This window comes from Equus caballus, chromosome 23, assembly GCF_041296265.1.
Source record: "Equus caballus isolate H_3958 breed thoroughbred chromosome 23, TB-T2T, whole genome shotgun sequence".
Taxonomy (NCBI): domain Eukaryota; kingdom Metazoa; phylum Chordata; class Mammalia; order Perissodactyla; family Equidae; genus Equus; species Equus caballus.
The window spans coordinates 65,674,395-65,691,635 of record NC_091706.1 but is presented as its reverse complement, the minus strand read 5'-3'; the positions used below and the strand labels follow the sequence as shown (position 1 = coordinate 65,691,635).

The window sequence follows — 17,241 nt, the reverse complement described above, 5'->3', positions numbered from 1 at the left end:
CCGGGTGCGGACATGGCACCATTTGGCACGCCATGCTGTGGTAGGCATCTCACATATAAAGTAGAGGAAGATGGGCACAGATGTTAGCTCAGGGCCAGTCTTCCTCAGCAAAAAGAAGAGGACTGGCAGTAGCCAGCTCAGGGTTAATCTTCCTCAGAAAAAAGAAGATACAGTCAGGGTTTCTGGTCCAAGATGGTGATGTAGGACACTCTGGAACTTACCTCCACCTACGGACACAGGAAATCTACAGCTACACATAGAACAATTCCTCCTGAGAGAAATCCAGAAACTAGTTTAGCGGCTCCTACACACTGGACAAAAGAGAAAAAACCCACATTGAAACAGATCTTGGTACAATCTCAACTGCTGGGAGCCACTGAGAAAAAAGAAGGTGGCTGGAAAATCACAAGGGTTTGAGAGACAACCAAGAGCTTGGATCAGGCTGAATGATGAGGTTCATCTCTACACAAGAGGACTCCGTCAAGCCTGAAAGAGCTGGCTGTTTTTTCTAATGCACAGAAACCAACACAGAGAGTTAAGGAAAATGAAAAAAAAACAAAAAAAAACAACAAAAAAAACCAGAGCAATATGTCCCAAATAAAAGAACAGGATAAAGCTCCAGAATAGAGAGAAGTGATTTACCTGATCAATTGTTCAAAATAATGATCATAAAGATGCTCACTGAGGTGAGGAGAAGAATGCATGAATAAAGCAAGACTTTCAACAAAGAGAGAAAATATGAGAAAGTACCCAATAGAAATCACAGAGCTGAAGAATACAATAACTGAACTAAGAAACCCTCAATGGAGGGGTTCAACATGTATTAGGTAAAGCCAAAAAAAGGATCAGTGGACTCAAAGACAGGGCAGCAGAGCTCAACCAGCCAGAGGACCAAAAAGAAAAATGAACGAAAAAGAGTGAAGAAAGCTTGAGGGACTTGTGGTCAACATCAAGGAGATCAATATGTGCATTATAGGAGTCCCAGAAGGAGAAGAGAGAGGGAAAGGGCAGAAAACTTATTCAAGGAAATAACGGTTGGGAACTTTCCACACATGGGGAGAGAAACAGACGTCCAGATCTAGAAGTCCAGAGAACTTACTCTGCATACCTTTCTTGGGGGCCATAATAAGATAACTATCTTAATATCTTAATAAATATCATAATAAGATAAAGATATCTTGAAAATAGAAAATTTTATTAAATTTTCCAAATTCCCTTTTAGCCTACCGATTTAAGGTCCTTTATAGTAATTATCTATTTTTATGCACAATGAGATAACATCAGTTTTTCAAAACACAAGCAACAACTCTCTACCAACAAAAATCTCAAAGTGAAAATTAAATATGTTTGCAGGAGTGGAACCGATCATGTGTGCAGAAATATCACAGTAGTTATAAGGCATTTCTTTTCTTTTTTCCTTTTCAAAATTGAAATATAGGAGTTCTGCTTCTGGATACGATGGGACAGTTTGCAGCAGACCACTGTTCTTGCTAAGAGCAACTGAAAAAGCAAGATAAAATGTAAGTCTTTTGAAATGCACTGGGGAGTCATAAAGGCACCCCGAGGAACCATATTGTATGAGTCCAAATCCTGGAGAGAAGAGAAATGCAGTGAAGTGAGGCAATTTTCCACCCACTGCTCCTTGTTTTGGAGCATCTTCCAGTTTCTGGCGTGGAGAGAGAGGCTGAGAGGCCAGCAGGGAGCTGAGACACCTCGCAGACCAGAGACTGAAGCGTTGGAGGTCAGGCCTCCCGGGGCAGCGGGGATTTGCGGAGGGAGCAGTGTGGGTGGGAGGAGAACAGCGAGGTGAAGCATTTCCTGAACTGTCAAGCTGCAAGGGAAGAAGACTAAGACAAATAGCAGGAAGCTGCTGAAAAGCAAAACAGATCTGAGCACATGGCAGGGGTCGTGTAAGTGATAAACCAACTCCATCTGAGGCTCTACAGCGTCCGATCCCTGCGGTGACGTCTCCCCATAACAGTAAACTGTTTACACGAGCAGCTGTAATCCGTGGGCATCTTGTTCACCATGTTCCATCCACGGGGATTCTTCTCCAAGCAAACACTCTAGTCTGTTTGCCCGAAAGTCCAGTAGCATGCCTTGTTTTCTTTCCTCCAGGGACATTCCTTCACCCCCAGGAATTGACAGAAAAAGGCATCACAGGCCAAGTATTCTGACTCTTTTCTCCCTAGTGTTTAAGAGGGACAACTGAGAACCAGGCTGCTTGGGTTTTAAATCTGGCACCCCTGTGAATTTGGGCATGTCACTTAATCTGTCTGTGTTACGTACGATAAAAACCCAAAGTGATAAGAGTACTTAGATGATAGTAATGTTATGAACATTCAATGAGTCTTGCTGTGCCCGGCACACAGTACGTACTCAATCGTGCGTAATCATTAAGATTGGCTTATCTGAAGTCACAAAAAGAACAAGCAGAAGTGGCATAAACAAGTTTGGCAAAAACACAGCTGACCCTTGGTAAGCCTCAATGGAGGGCGTGGTGGAGACACGGCCAGACTGGGTCCCGTCTTAGAAGAGTCCTCCACAGATGCAAGCTGTGTGTGTTCAGACGTGCCCTCCGTTTGGAGAAGTGTTCTCGAGACACCACCAGAGGCATGCAAGGAGGCGGCAAGTCCTGGAGAATGTCGTCCTGGGACCATCAGGGCTTTCGGTGTGACTTGGCTGCCAGCTTGTCTGCTGTCATCAGTTGGCAGGAGTTTCTAGCTGTGACTGAGGCCCTTCCTGGCACCCACTACACCTCTGAACCGACATCCTCCACGTTAAGCGAACCATTTGGCTCTAATTCGTGCATGTGGGAGCCACACAGTTTGGGTGCATGTCAACTTCCCAGCGGTTGGAACACAAGAATGCAGGCACAGTGGGGAGTCTGCAGTTATCCAAATGACTGGTTGAGGGGAAGGCTGTTATGAGCCCATCCACTGTAGCTGTTTCATTTTTCATTTGCAGTATACACGCAATGCATGATTGCTGTGAAATAAAGTCAGATAATAAAGAAGAGCATTAAGAAGAAAGTTAAAATTACTTTTAATTCTATCACTCAGTGGATATGCTTTTTTTTTTTCTGATGAGGAAGATTGTCCCTGAGCTAACATCTGTGCCAGTCTTCCTCTTTTTGTATATGGGACGCTGCCATAGCATGGCTTGAGCAGTGCGTATGTCCACGCCCGGGTCTGAACCTGTGAACCCCGGGACACTGAAGCAGAGCACATGAACTTAACCACTAGGCCACCAGGCTGGCCCCATGGATACACTTTTCAAAAATGTGATCTATTTTAGTTTTTAAATTGTATTTGGGACTAGAGATCTTTTTGCTTTTGTTTTTCTGTATCATGGCAGATGAGTGAATGAGATGTCAGCCCCTAATCCCGTAGAGACTCTTAATAGTCAGGTTTGTGTGTTCTGTTCTAACACACTTCATCTGAGGCTACTCAAAAGTTGACAAAGTGATTTTGATAACACATTAAATGGTAGCTTATAGGAAATATGTCCCAGTCACGCTTACTCTGTCGTCTCAGAGGAATTCTAACCCTCGTAGCAGCGTTCACACAGGGCTTTTGTTTTTGCCCCAGTCCAAAGTGACAGGTAGACAAGCTGTCTGTCTATCACGCTCCTAGTCTAGTGGATTCGGAGACAGCCATGCTTATGAGACGGTGATGAGCAGCTGTGTTCTTTTCCATTGTCTCACGAGGTTCTTTATTCCCTTTTCTGTACGTGCCAACTAGAAACCCAAGGATAGACCTCAAGGGAAAATTTGGAATAAATTTTAGAAAGTGAGAATAAAGTCAATTTTATAAAAGAAAAAGAAAAGAAGGTGCGATGCCGTTGTTCCTTCTTCTGTGTTTCGTTTCTTAAAGTGAAACCTCCTGCCTTTCACAATGGATATGTGCTCTTGGACCAGACCCTGGCGGGTTTGCAAAGCTTAAACTGTTTGAATGACAGAAACACTAATTAAGAAGTCAGTTGACGCTGCGTTCTTTCTTCTCCCAAATACTCAGTTTCCTTACAAAGTGTAAATTCTGCATAAATTGTAAGGCTGGAAGCTCACAGACCTGAGATGGGGGTAAAGTAGGTAAAGATCATTTAAGTCACTTACTTTACCTCCCGGCACTTCTAAGTTCCGTGCTTTTATCACAGTCTAGAATCAATCAGAGCTGTGAGAGACTCCATTTCCTGCTCTGGCGTCCACCGTTGGAGGGCTCTCCTTTGGCAGTGGGAGGGCCCTTCTCTTCCTCGTCAAGATGGTCCCAGCAGTGGCTGTGCGTCCCCATCTTTTCTGGCCCCCTCAGGACTGTGCTGCATCAGTACCTTCTCTGCTAACAGGATCAGCGTCTACCTTGGCGACAAACAAACCAGAAGGAAACCCCCTGAGAACGCGAGACGCTCCGTAGACCCCGGGAGCCCCCTCTCTCCCTCAATAACCCTTCTTCAAAAGCAGCCCACTCTCCTTGCTTTCCTCTTTCCGTTTTATCCTTTCTTTCTAGCTCTCCGATCTACAGCTTCTGTCCCCACCATTCCACTAAGACTAATTTAGACCCCGGGAGTTCTCCGAAGCCCTTCTTTATGTTTCATTTTTTACTAAATCTACCCCCACACACAATTTTAAGCATTTGCGTTACTTGACATCCTAATCTAATTGCTGACGCTGATGATTCTCAAATCTGAAACCAGAGCTGTATTTTGAGCCCTGGCCCAGTATCCAATTTCTTAGTGGCCCCAGGCATCTCAATTTAAACGAGTTGAAAACTTAACTTGGTCTCTCCACTCTCACAAGCCCACAGACCGCTTCCTCCTGGAATCCGTGTTGTGAGTGGCGCTGCATCCCACCCCCTGTCCCACACCACACCTAAGGGTCAGCCCGGTGCTACTGGCTCCTGGCTTTCACTCCCATCCGTTATCTGACCCTCCCTCGTAAAGCTGTCACTACCACTACCTTAGTCCAGGTCCCCACCACGTCTTCCCACCCTACTTAAAAATCACTTATAATAATTGTGAAATGTCATAAAACTCCAATATATAGAACATCAAAATCAACCAGGTAACCAGTGTTCAGGTGAAGGAAAGGAACATTCTAGCCTTCCAGAAGCCCCTGAGTTGTCTCCTTTGGGTGACGTCCCCTTCCTCCTTCTAGGGACAACCACTGGGCTCGTTGTAGGGACCACTTCCTTGTCTTCTCCTTAGTTTTACCACCCATACCTGCAGCTCCAAACAATGGAGCTGGGACTTGCCTGTTAGTGAGCAGCGTGTTCTTCTATTCCTTGATTTTTGTCTTATGTTGCTTTTGCATTTCCTGATGTGAGTTGAGATTCATCCATGGTGCTCACCCAGTTCGGTGCTGTGTAGTGTTCCATGACCTGCATAGAGCATGCTTTTCCCGTTGTTCACTTGGGGACACTTGGCGGATGCTAGTTGGGAGCTGATGGCAGCGACACCACTGCAGACACACTCAGTGCAGCTCCCTTGGTGTGCACGCCCGAGGATCCCAGAGTCTGTTCCTCAGGGTGAGGTGGGCACTTGTCCTAATTACCTAGCCTGTGATTACCTGGCATGGAAGTATGCCATGAATTTTGAAGCGAGTTTTGTAATTTTGATTAGTTGCTCTCTCCTTCCGAATGACTTTCTTCCTTTCACCTTTCACACCACGGATCTTTCCAAGAACCAATCTGATGACTTCCCTCTTCTCCTCTGCGTCTTTTCAGGGCTCCCCTCAACCCTGGGTGGCATCTACATTCTCTAGCAGTGGGATTCAGGCCCATCGTGGTCACACATCTGCCCACGCGCAGTCTCCAATTCTGCCATCTGCCCACCTTGACCTTATTTATTACCCACCCAGAAATGCTGGCAGCTACTGACACACAGCAGGTTTTCATCAGGATCTGGCCCTTTATACAGATTTTTCATTTAAATCAAACCGTCTGGGAGATCATGCACTTATCCCCAGCCTGAGTCCGGTCCAGGCCCCAGTGCTTCTAAATCCCTCTGGGCATACGTTCATCACAGCATCACAGCAGCGATGGAGCTGTGTTGGAAGTGTCTGTTTGCATTTTATTTATTGATGTTCTACTTTCTTATACAAAGAAGTGGTGTAAATAAAATACAATCAAGGTGGAGCCATAGAAGTAGATAACATTCAGAGTAAAGCAAAGTGTAGCTATACCACACGAGAAAGGGGAACGTTGGAAATTAGACACACAGGCTGTGGGACTCCACGTGGCCCTTAAAACTGAGAATCAGGGACCACAGGCAGGTGAGCGTCTTCTCCACCACACAGTGAGGGTGGGGCTGTTGTGTCATCTCTGAGTCCCTGGTGCCTGGGGCCTCCTTGGTATGGGGGCACCAAGTGGACGTTGGAGTGGACACTCAGATATAGTCGCTTGTGGGAATGGCAGCCTCATTCAGGTAGTGCAGACTGAACGGGAGCACAGGGTGGGACTCATGGACCACTTGGAAGGATGAGCATTATCTGCAGGCTGTGACTCGGCTGTCTATGGAAGTGATCGTTCCACAGAAGTTAGGCAGGCTGACAAGGGAGAGGAGGTGTGAGGCCCTAGAAGGTCCTGGTGACTCGGAGAGTCTGTGCCCTGCGTGAGATGGGGAGCCTGCAGCTGCCAAATTCAACAGCTCGCCAAGAGGAAACAAATACTTCGATATTTTAAATGTGAGATTTGTCTGGCTTTTAAAAGTTGGCAACTGATTTTGTAACTCTTGCATTTGGAAAGCTCTGGAGAGGTCCTTGCTGGTGGGTTAAAAGGGCCTCAGTGCCTGCTTCCTGGAGCTGACTGGAAGGGAAAACAGTGAAGGAGGGTCTTTTCAGTAAAATAAACATGAAGAAAAAGGAAAGTTAGCTAAAATAATTTTTTTTGAACTTAAATATTCACATTTTCCAGTTTCTCTGAATTTTGTGTTTAACACAGTTGTCAGAAGAGCATCAGGGTTTAGGAAGTTGCGGCATGCTACGAAATATATGTTGGGCTGTTGTCCCGGTTCCTGGCACAGCTCCTAAGACCCTTGGAATCTCTGCAGTGCTGAGAGTGTCTCTTGTTTGCTAATGAGATGCCTGGGGGTTCGGGCCCCCCAAGCTTTAAAATAGGGGCTGGTTGCCAGAAAGACCAAGCCTTGGTTAGAGGGTTGGAGCATCCAGCCCCACCCCTGACCTCCCTCCAGGGAGGGGAGAGAGGGTGGAGACTGAGTCAATCACCAATGGCCAACGACTTAATCAATCATGGCTAGGTAATGAGACCTCTGTAAAAAACCCTAAACAAAGGGTTTGGGGGAGCTCCCGGGTTGGTGAACACATGGAGGTGCTGGGAGGGTGGCGCACCCCTAGAGGCCTGGAAGCCCCGTGCCCCACCCCTGTTATCTTGTCCTACTCATCTCTTCACTCAGCTGTTCCTGAGTTATACCCCCTACAATAAACTGATAGTCAGGTAAGTAAACAATTTTCTTACGCTCTGTGAGCTGTTCTAGCAAATTACCAAACTTGAAAGAGGGACCGTTGTGGGAACCCCTGGTGTTATAGACAAATTGGCAGAAGTGTGGGTACCCTGGGCGCCCAAAACTAGTGACTGGCATCTGAAGTGAGTACAGTCTTGTGCGACTGAGCCCTTAAACCCATGGGGTCTAAAGTAACCCCAGGTGGTCAGCATCAGAATTGGATTGAATTGTAGGACACCCAGTTGGTGACTGGAGGGTTGGAAAATGGCTGTTGGTGTGAAAAGATGCACACATTTGGTGTCAGATGCGTTGCGAGTGAAAATAGACTATTGAAGTCCTGGAAGCTGTCTGTGGAGTGATGCAGAGAGGACCAGCAGGGAGAAAATGACTTGTTTTGAGACCAACATGGGGTCGTAAATGAGGTTCATTCATGATCATTGCCCCAGAGGCCACCACGCACGTAGGCTGAACATCAAGAATAAGGATCCTACAGGGGCCCACCCCGTGGCACAGTGGTTAAGTTCCCATGATGGGGCCCGGGGTTCACCAGTTCGGATCCCGGGTGCAGACACGGCACCGCTTTGCAAGCCATGCTGTGGCAGGTGTCCCACATATAAAGTAGAGGATGGGCATGGATGTTAGCTCTGGGCCAGTCTTCCTCAGCAAAAAGAGGGGGATTGGCAGTAGTTAGCTCAGGGCTAATCTTCCTCAAAAAAAAAAAAAAAGAATATAAGGGGAAGCACTTGGTCAAGGGACGACACTAACAAGGCGGGGGTTATTTTGGAACACATCACTGGAAGCCTTGGCATCACCCTGGCTCCTGCAGTGGGAGCTATGCCTCCCCACCCACGCGCTGCCCTCACCCAGGCCCTCCTCCCTGTGATGAGTTGTAACAAGGAGCCTCATGATTGAGCTCAGCTTTCAATGGCTTAATCCCGTCTTTTGCCCATCATGCCTCATCCCTGTTTGCATTCATCACCAATAGAAATCCAAGGATCCTATGTCTAAGGCTCCTTCAGCCCCAGTGCCTTTGTACGTACTAATCTGACCCTATGGCATGTGTCTCCTCTTCTACCACACCCTTTGCGGGGCCTATACCCTCACATTCCCCTTCGTCTGTCCTCTCACCTTTGGACATCTGCCTGTCCTCCAGGCACACCAGCCTCCCTGCAGACGTCTCAAGAAGACCCAGGTTTTTTTCCTCACATGCTGCCTGCCTCAGGACCAGGAAGTGGGACTGATTCCTCTTCCTCTTATGTTTCCTTTCAAACTTTTTCTCTCTCTCTTTCCTAATCAAAACTTCCCGACACTGGAGGATACGCCCCACCAGTCTCTGCCGTCTTCGACCTTTGCTTATTGCCATGACCTTCCACCTTGGTCCTCCTCAGTCACTGAAGACGCCAGGTCTGGCCACAGCTTTGTGTCCTACCCTCTTCTGGCCACCATTCACAGGGGTGTCACCAACCTCATGGGGACGAGTGTGGCCATATATCATGGTTTCTCTGGGATAGTCCCAGTTTAGGCCTATTGTGCTGGAGTGATTAGTATTGACATCTCTTTCATGCTCAGAAGTGCTCCAGTTTGAGTCATCTTCTGGATGGCCCACATTTCACCCTTCTGTCACTTCTTCATCTTCATCCGCTTTCTGCTCTTCCCCACATCAGCCGGTCGCTCCTCCATCATATCCTGGACAATATGCTCACCGGTATATAAAATTTCAACTTGAGCATCCCAAAACATGAGCATAAACAACATCTTTCTTTCAGTTGCAGAACAATTTAAACCGCACTGAGACCTTTTACTCAATGACCTCTTCACCGGCTCTCCGGGGGCTTTCATTCCGATGAACCCCTTTGACCGCCTGTCCTCCGTTATGGCTGTCTGCCAAGACCCTGGCTTGCTTCAACTTAAGTGTCCTTCTTCTTTCTGTCTGCATCCAAGCAGGGCTGGCCTGTAAAACTATCACTCAACGGGACGGACGAGTTCATTTTAAATCATGACCACAAACCTCAGATGGACACTAATCCTGTGAATCAACCCTATTTCCTCCTTGCCTCAGCAGTTTGCCAGTGTGCCAGGCAACTGACTTGAAGACAGATCCATATAATTTACCCCATTTGTACAACAGAAAGAACAGAGTCTCAGTGACAGGATGCAGTTACGTAGAACTACATAACGAGATCCAACATTCGTGTTCTTGGCGTCCCAGGAGGAGAGGAGGGCATGGACGTGAAAGGGGATGCGAAGCAGTAACAGCTGAAAACTCCCCAAACTTGGCAAAAGACACAAACGTATCGATTCAAGAAGTTGAACAAATTCCATCTAGGATAAACCCAAAGAAACCCGTGCCAAGACATCACAATTAAGCTTTGGAAATCTAAACACAAAGAAAAAGGTTTTTAAAGCAGACATAGATAAATGACACATTACCTTTCTGGTAACGCCTGTTCACACGACCGTGGACTTCTCAGAAGCCGTGGAGGCCGGGAGGAAGCAGGCTAACACTTTTCAAGGGCTGAGGGAAGACAGCCGTCAACTGTGAAGGCTAAATCCAGCGAAACTATCTTTCAGGAACGAAGGGAAAAATACAAACCTTTTCCTACGAAGGAGAACTGAAAGAATTTGTCTCCAGGAGATGTACCCCTAAAGATCGCTAATGTGGTTCTTCAAACAGAAAGGAGAAGCTAAAAGAGGGAATCTTGGAACATCAGAAAGGAGGAAGAAATGAGGAAAGAGCAGAAATATGGACATGCCAGCTAGACTCGACTTCTGCTCATGATGTCTTTAAATCACATTTGATGAGCGGAACAAACATTACGGCATCATCTGATACTCAAGACAAAGTCAAAAATGGAGACGGTAAAAGGGCCTAAATGCAGGGGAGGGGTCCACATCTCACTTGAGACGGTAAAACAAGAGGTTTAATTACTCATTCAAGAGCTCCCCCCCAATGCCACCTTCCCTCCACACTCTGCGTTTCTCTTTGTCATTTCATAGCAGCACTTCTTAAAAGAGTTTATCTCATCAACCCTGCACAACTTTCTTTCCCCTCACGGTACTCCATCAAAATTGGTCTTTTCAAGGTCGTTTGCAGTTCTGGCAAGGGCAGACAACTGGTGATACTTTCCCCAAGCGTCTCAAGTCATCAAAGGCATTTTTCCTGTCAGCTGTCTCTGATGTCGGGATTATTCAGAATATTTATTTTCTGAGTCCCCCTCCCTCCCTGCCTTTGGTGCCTCCACGATAGAGCTATAATAGCTGTTCACGTTAAAGCATAAGTACTCCTAATATGTCCTACCCGGGCTGGCATTTTATCACCTGTAACAATTTGCTGAAACACTTGAAATTAGAACCTGCTCCTGTCTCCTGAGGTCGTCCCGCTGACACGTCACGGGAATCCGACGCTGCTGGGGGAATAAAGACAACGCCACCGAGGACGTTCCAGAAGCAAAGCATGAACCGCGAATTCTCACTGTGCGCAAAACAAACAAATACAACAGTTAAGCTTTGTCCTACTTTCACCCCAATTTTTCGATGTTACACAAAATCATGGCAATCGTAGACACGGCAAAATTTAGTCTTTTAATTATTCTTATGTTGACGGCACTTTGAGCCGAACTTTGAGTATTTTAAATTCAGTTTCAACTTATAAAGATGCACATCTGAGTACAGAACAACCTCCAGCAGAATGAGGATTATCAAAAGCTCAGGAATCCTGTTTTTGTCCAAGAAGTCTTTTTTTAAAAGTTGGAAAAAAAAAAGCGTTAGATGTGAGGAGGTATGTGTACAAAATATGTGTGTGTGTGTGTGTGTGGCTGCGTGTGTGTGAGAGAGAGAGAGTCAGAGAGAGAGAACAGCAAGGAAGCAAATAAGAGTGAAAAGACATAGTCTTTGGAATCCATTGGCCTGAGTTCGAATCTTCACTGTGTGACCTCAGACAAGTCACACAGCTTCTCTGAGCCTCATCTATGAAATGGGAGGATAACGCCAAGTTGCAGAGTTATGGGGATGTAAGAGTGGCCAATGGTAATCACTGAATCGTGCTCTCCATCCTGAAGAGTCCCAGCCTCGCTTGGCCTTCCTGGCTCCGTCGGGTTTGGGTGGGCCATGAGTTAGGAGCAGAGAAACTCATGTCGCCTCTACGCTGAAGGTTCGCTTTTCAACCTGAGGCCTCGCAGAGATTTTTGAGCTCCACGTGGCATCTGGCGTCTCTGAAGTCGGTGGCTGTCCCCTCGGCCTGGCCTCTGAGCAGCGGAGATGAGCAGAGAGCTTGGCCGCTCTGAGTGGTCCACGTCCCGTGGGCTGGAGCTAAACCTTGGCTGTACCAAGCACCGAGATTTGAGGCGCGTGTTGCCACGGGACGAGCCTCCGCTGTGTCAGGTGCATACTAGAGTCCCAGCTGCCAGGGGGCTCCGAGGGGAGGAGGCCGCAGATGCTGACGTTGCTGTTGCTCCCCTGTCTTTTGGAGAGGGCTGTGAACTCTCTCCTTACACTGCCCTCTGCCTTTACATACCCTCCTCTCTTGAAGTCTCGGGAGGACCCAGGCCACGTGGGGACAGGGAATAAAACTGACTTTCCATCGGGAGCTGGGAGTCAACACAAGTGACTGGGTTATTGGACGGAGACAAGTAAAATTAACCCCCTTGGGTAGCCTGTGACTGTGTAAGTTCAGATAAAATATCATCGCCATTGAGTCCTCCGCTGCCTGGCCCTGTTCTCATTTCACTCACCCTGCAATAGAATATCTCTGAATATGGATGGACACTCCCATTGGAGGCATGGGACCCCCCTCGGTGCCAGCATGACGGGCAGGTGTGGGGCTCTCCTTACCACCAAGTGCACAGAGAGGGTGCTGTGTGGGGTGATGGGATGGTGGCTGCCATGCCGCTGGTGTGCTGATCCGCTCAGCACTTTCTCGTGCTGCATATGAATCTTCAGTGCCCGCTCTGCCTGTTCTAGGCTCCTCACAGCCAGGATGGAGAGCGACAAGCAGACAGGAGCCACGCCGGCCACCGTGGACATGCACGTGCAACAACCCGCCAGGACCGAGGGACCCCACGGCAGCTGATAGCTATGTGGGCAGCCAGACGCCACTGCCAACACCACCCCTGCTCTGTCCATCACCTGTCACATTTCACACCTGCCACATTGATCTCCCCAGAGCACAGCTGTGCTCGTGTTACCTCCTGGCTCTACAATATGCCATGGCTGTCCATCCTCCGCAGAACACGGGCAAATTCCCAGAAGGGGTTTGCTGGGGCTGCTGAAGCAAAGCCCCACACACTGGGTGGCTTCACCAACAAACGTTTATTATCTCCTGATCTGGAGGCTGGAGTCCAAGATCAAGGTGTCGGCAGGGCTGGTTCCTCCTGAGGCCATGAGGGAGGAGCAGTTCCAGGCTGCTCTCCCAGCTTCCCGTGGTTGATGGCGATCTTTGGCTTGGAGATACATCAACCTGTTCTCTGCCTTCAACATCACATGGACTTTCATCTCTGCGCCTGTCTCTGTGTCCAAATTTCCCCTTTTTATAAGACCACCAGCCATACTGGACGAGGGCCCACCCTAACGACCTCATTTTAACTCGACTGCATCTACAAAGACCCCATCACCAAATAAGGTCACATTCTGAGGTACTGGGGGTTAGGACTTCAATATATCTTTCTCGGACGTAGTTCAGCATATACTGCTCCCCTAGGCCAGCAATCCAGGCTGCCCACCCCCTTTTCCAGCCTTCCCCCACCATCTTGCATTCCAAAACTCCAGCTCTCTTTCCAACGGTGCCTGTCGTAGCCAGACTGCTCAGACACGCTCTCGCCTGGGAGCCTCGACTTCCCGCTCAGCCCTCTCCATCCTCTGAGATCTAGCTCAGTCGCATGGAGACTTTATGGAGGTTTTCCTGGGTGCCTCCAGCCCTTGGCGATACGTGTGAGCATATTGAACTCACTTTTTGCCTACACCACAGATCAGGCGACTGCCCACAAACCTCCCTGTGATTCTCCTGTCTGGCAGGACAGTGTCACCCAGACCTGGGCAAGAGGGACCCTCTCTCTGGGTCCCCACGGGGCAAGTCCACAGAGCCAAGGGAACAGAGCTGTCAAGAGACTGCCTCACCTTCTAGACTATTCTGCCTGCCCAGACAGCCCTTAGCCTGCACCTGACTCTCACCCTGTACCATCCTCCTGAGGGCAAGCTTGCCACCAGGGTCTCCACACCAGGCTTGGGGGTGGCCAAGGAGTGCTGGAGGGGTGGACAGAGTGTGGATGCACAGGCTCTATAGCTACAGACGTGCACGGGAGGCCCTCGTGGTGCCGGACAGAGTCAGCCAGGGGGAGAGGAGGTGCCATGACCCCGCTCCAGGGCCGGGCCTGCGTCTTTCCACGTCCACGCCTCCAAGGAGAAAGAGACTTCTAGATTCTGGTCTGGCCTTCCGAGTCATTATGGAGCCATATTTGTTAGTATGGGTGGGCCTCCGTTTGTGCTTCTGCACCGGGCCCAGCGAAGGTTGGGGTGGGCTTGCACCAGGTGGTCCCATTAGCCTTGTGTCCACGTGCGGACTCCAAACCTGCTCTTTTTAAGGTGAGTGCAAATGAGGCTGGTCCCTCCTGCCCCGTCAGCACTTTTTGGGATGTTCTGATCAGTCTTGATCTCGCCATTCTTCTGCATTCTCACAGGAATATGTCATCACCCCGGTAAACAGACTTAGAACGAACCAGCGGGACAAGGAGCACGGATCCCAAAACACACATCTCGGGTCAAGGCGAGAGGAAAGGTGGATTCAGGGGGATCAGCTCACGGTGTGAGACCCGAGGGTCTTTCTCCACGACGAAGCTTTGCTCTCCTTGTAGGCGCCCACCTGGGTCGCCCTCCCACAAAGGCCTTCAGCCTCCTGAAGATCCCGGGGTGATGGGGGAGGGTAGGGAGTGCCTCACCCTCCTGTGGCCCCAGTGACAAAGAGGCTATGGCCACTCTGTGTGAGTAGGAGAGACGATTGCCCAGTGGGCAGGGATGGCACCACCCTGAATCTATTAGGGAATTTTAAAAAGTGGACGAGATGCCTAAAAATTACTGCAAAGGGCCTAAGCTGACGAAAGTCGTTTGGTCAGATACCAACTGGCCGGACTTTCCCTTTCTGTGCGTGGGAAGACGTGGACAATTTTCCTTTCTCCTGCCCCACCTCGGCCCTCTCCCCTGGGAGAGCAGCCAGCCTTCCTGGGGGATCACACCACCTTCTGGGGCCCAGACACCAGGAGGCCGTCCCCTCTTCCCCTCGAGGACATCACAAATGAGGCCCTGTTACCCTCCGTGGTGCCTCCTTCACAGCTGGATTAACTTCTCTTCCAAAAGTTTGCTTGGGCAGAAACACCCTCTTGCATCCTTGTCTTCTCTCTTGCTTTCTCCTTGACGTCTCATGCAAGTGCTCCAGCGAAACCTCTCCTCTCTTTCTCTCTCAGTTCTATTTGTGAATCAAAACATTACTTTTTATCACGGTTTAAGTAGAAGACCAATACACCCCTTCGAAGAGGGTCAGAGATCAAAAGAATCTTCTTTTATGTATTGTTGGTACAAAATGTGTCTTGATCTTGTTTTCCATGCTGGCTGTGTGCTGATTAAAGGACAGCTTCATTTAACTGAGAACAAAGAGTCCTGGGGACACTTCAGACAAGTCGTTTGTCGGTCCCACCAGTCAACAGCTAAGCAAATGCCATGACGCTTTTTTACAGTACCACCTTAATTTGAGGAGTTTTGAAACAAAAATGCAAGTAAGGTAGTAAAGCACCATCAATCGCTAAGTCAGGAGTTTTTAACCTAAGACAGATAGACTTTGGGGATCTGAAAAATTATATGCAAAATTTGAGGGTAGGTACACGTATTAATCATTAATTTTCCTGTATGTGCAGAGATTAGAACTTGCCCTTCTTTTTTTCCCTTAGCCGCAGAATCCTTATTTTGTTGGAATAGCAATGAGCCCAGCTACAAAATCCGAATGTTTAGCCTCCCTGGCAAACAGGTGTGGCTGTGCCTGAAAGCCGGCCGCTGAGATTTATGCAACCAGATGCTGGATGGGGTTTCCAGGAGAGCACCTTAAAAGAAGGAAGGGCAACTGGAACGCTCCCTCTTGCCCTTTACCCTTTATCTGTCTTCCTGCCTGGAATGCAGACATAATGGCTGTACTCCAGCAGTCATCTTGGACCACGAGGTAGCCTTGCAGTTGGAAATCACTCATCAAGGTTGGTGACACGGACCTTTAGAAGGAGCCTGGGACTGCCTTCTTTGGACTTGTTTGTGCAAGATAAAAATAATTCCTATCTTCGTTAAGCTGCTGACATATGACTTCTGTTTTATGTAGTTGAATCTGATGCTCGTTGCTATGTTCCATTGCACTCAAGTGCAAGAAGAGTCACATTCTTTTTCTAAGTCAATGAAAAATGAATTTAGAGTCCCACTAAGCCAACTGGTGAGAAATACACTCTCAGGGTTCAGGGGCTCTCATGTATATCTTCAGCCTTCCTGTTATGCCCAGAAAACGTGATGGTGGCTTCTGATATTTGGCTCATCAGGGTGGCTGTTAAGATGCCCATCCAGAGGAAGGTTGAAATGGTCCCAGAGCTTCCAGGCCTGGTGAGGACACTGAGGTCTTGGGTGGGTGTGCAGCCGGGGCAGCCCAATCCAGCCCCCGCGGGTGCACTGAGAGCCAGGCCTTCTGCTCCTGCCAGCCCCCGAGGGTTTCCAAGGGCTCCAGCATGGACCTCCACCACCCTCAGGAACCCCTGGCTCATGTGTCCCCCAGAATCAGGGGTGTCCCCATCCCCAGGCCAGCGCTCTGCCTTCATGCCTCCAGCCCCTCACCTCTCGCTCCCCTCCTGGAGGATCCTGCATTGTCACCCTTGGGGGCAGGGGTTCCTGAATCAATCGTAACTGGGGCCTCTTCCCTGAGGGTGGGGTGGCCTAGGGAAGGGAATGCTCACCCCAAGAAGAGGTTCTTCCTTTATCTGGGTCTCTTGCACACAAGCCTTTCCCGGGAGAGGGCCACCAGCTCCCCGAATTCACCAACTAGGAAGGTCAAATGTCTGGAATCGGCTCTGAAATCTCCTTCAGATTTTCCAAGAAACCAACATCCTGCAATTAAGCCTGTTCCTGTTTCAACAAAATATAGAATGGTTTAAAAGGGTCAAACGCTTAGAAAAGTGAAAGAGAAACAAGGACAGAATGGAAGGTACACAGAGAACCAGATGCTTAGAGTGGAAGGTTTGGGTCTTGGTGGGAGAGAAAGGAACCCAGTGTCCCTGGGGCGGGAACCACCAGTGCCCGGCCTGTCTGACGGCAGGGGCGCCGCGTACGAGGGTGACGGTCTGAACGAGCCGACACCTGTGCCAGCAATTGTTTGCCTTTTACATCAATCACTTAAGATTGTTGCAGATCTCACCATATCATAGTTGTATAAAAAGGAGACGTGGCACAGAAACGGACACCTGCAACCCGGAGTCAGGCCTGAAGTGGAGTCAGTCCACTGTGAGCAGTGTGTCTAGGCCAGTCCTTATAGAAAGCTAGCACTGCCCCTCACTTGAAACTAAGAAGGAAGCTTTACTCCCCAAATATTTTAAACCACTGCTGAGCCTGGACGGGGGTGCACCAGGCCAGGTTCTCACCATTCTAGTGCAATCAACAGCTGTGGCTTGAAGCCCCAGCCTCTGCTTTCCCATCAGCCAAAGGGCCGCGGAGGCACTGGGCTGTGCCCCAAAGAGGCCGGACCAGCATTGGTGACTGAAGGCACGTCCGTCCGTCGCGCTG

General features: G+C 48.9%; 1 long non-coding RNA gene across 2 annotated transcripts; it reads right to left on the bottom strand.

Annotated features, from left to right (window-relative positions):
* Positions 1 to 1,174: 1,174 nt before the first annotated feature.
* Positions 1,175 to 16,709, bottom strand: LOC111770219 (uncharacterized). Of its 2 annotated transcripts, none has more exons than XR_002803334.2 (4): positions 16,419 to 16,709; positions 9,883 to 10,924; positions 4,115 to 4,354; positions 1,175 to 2,988 (listed from the first exon to the last, which is right to left on the bottom strand). It is a non-coding gene; the product is annotated as an uncharacterized lncRNA (long non-coding RNA). The 2 variants fall into 2 exon arrangements; XR_011431229.1 differs by having other exon boundaries at positions 4,115 to 4,350.
* Between the last annotated feature and the right edge of the window lie 532 nt (positions 16,710 to 17,241).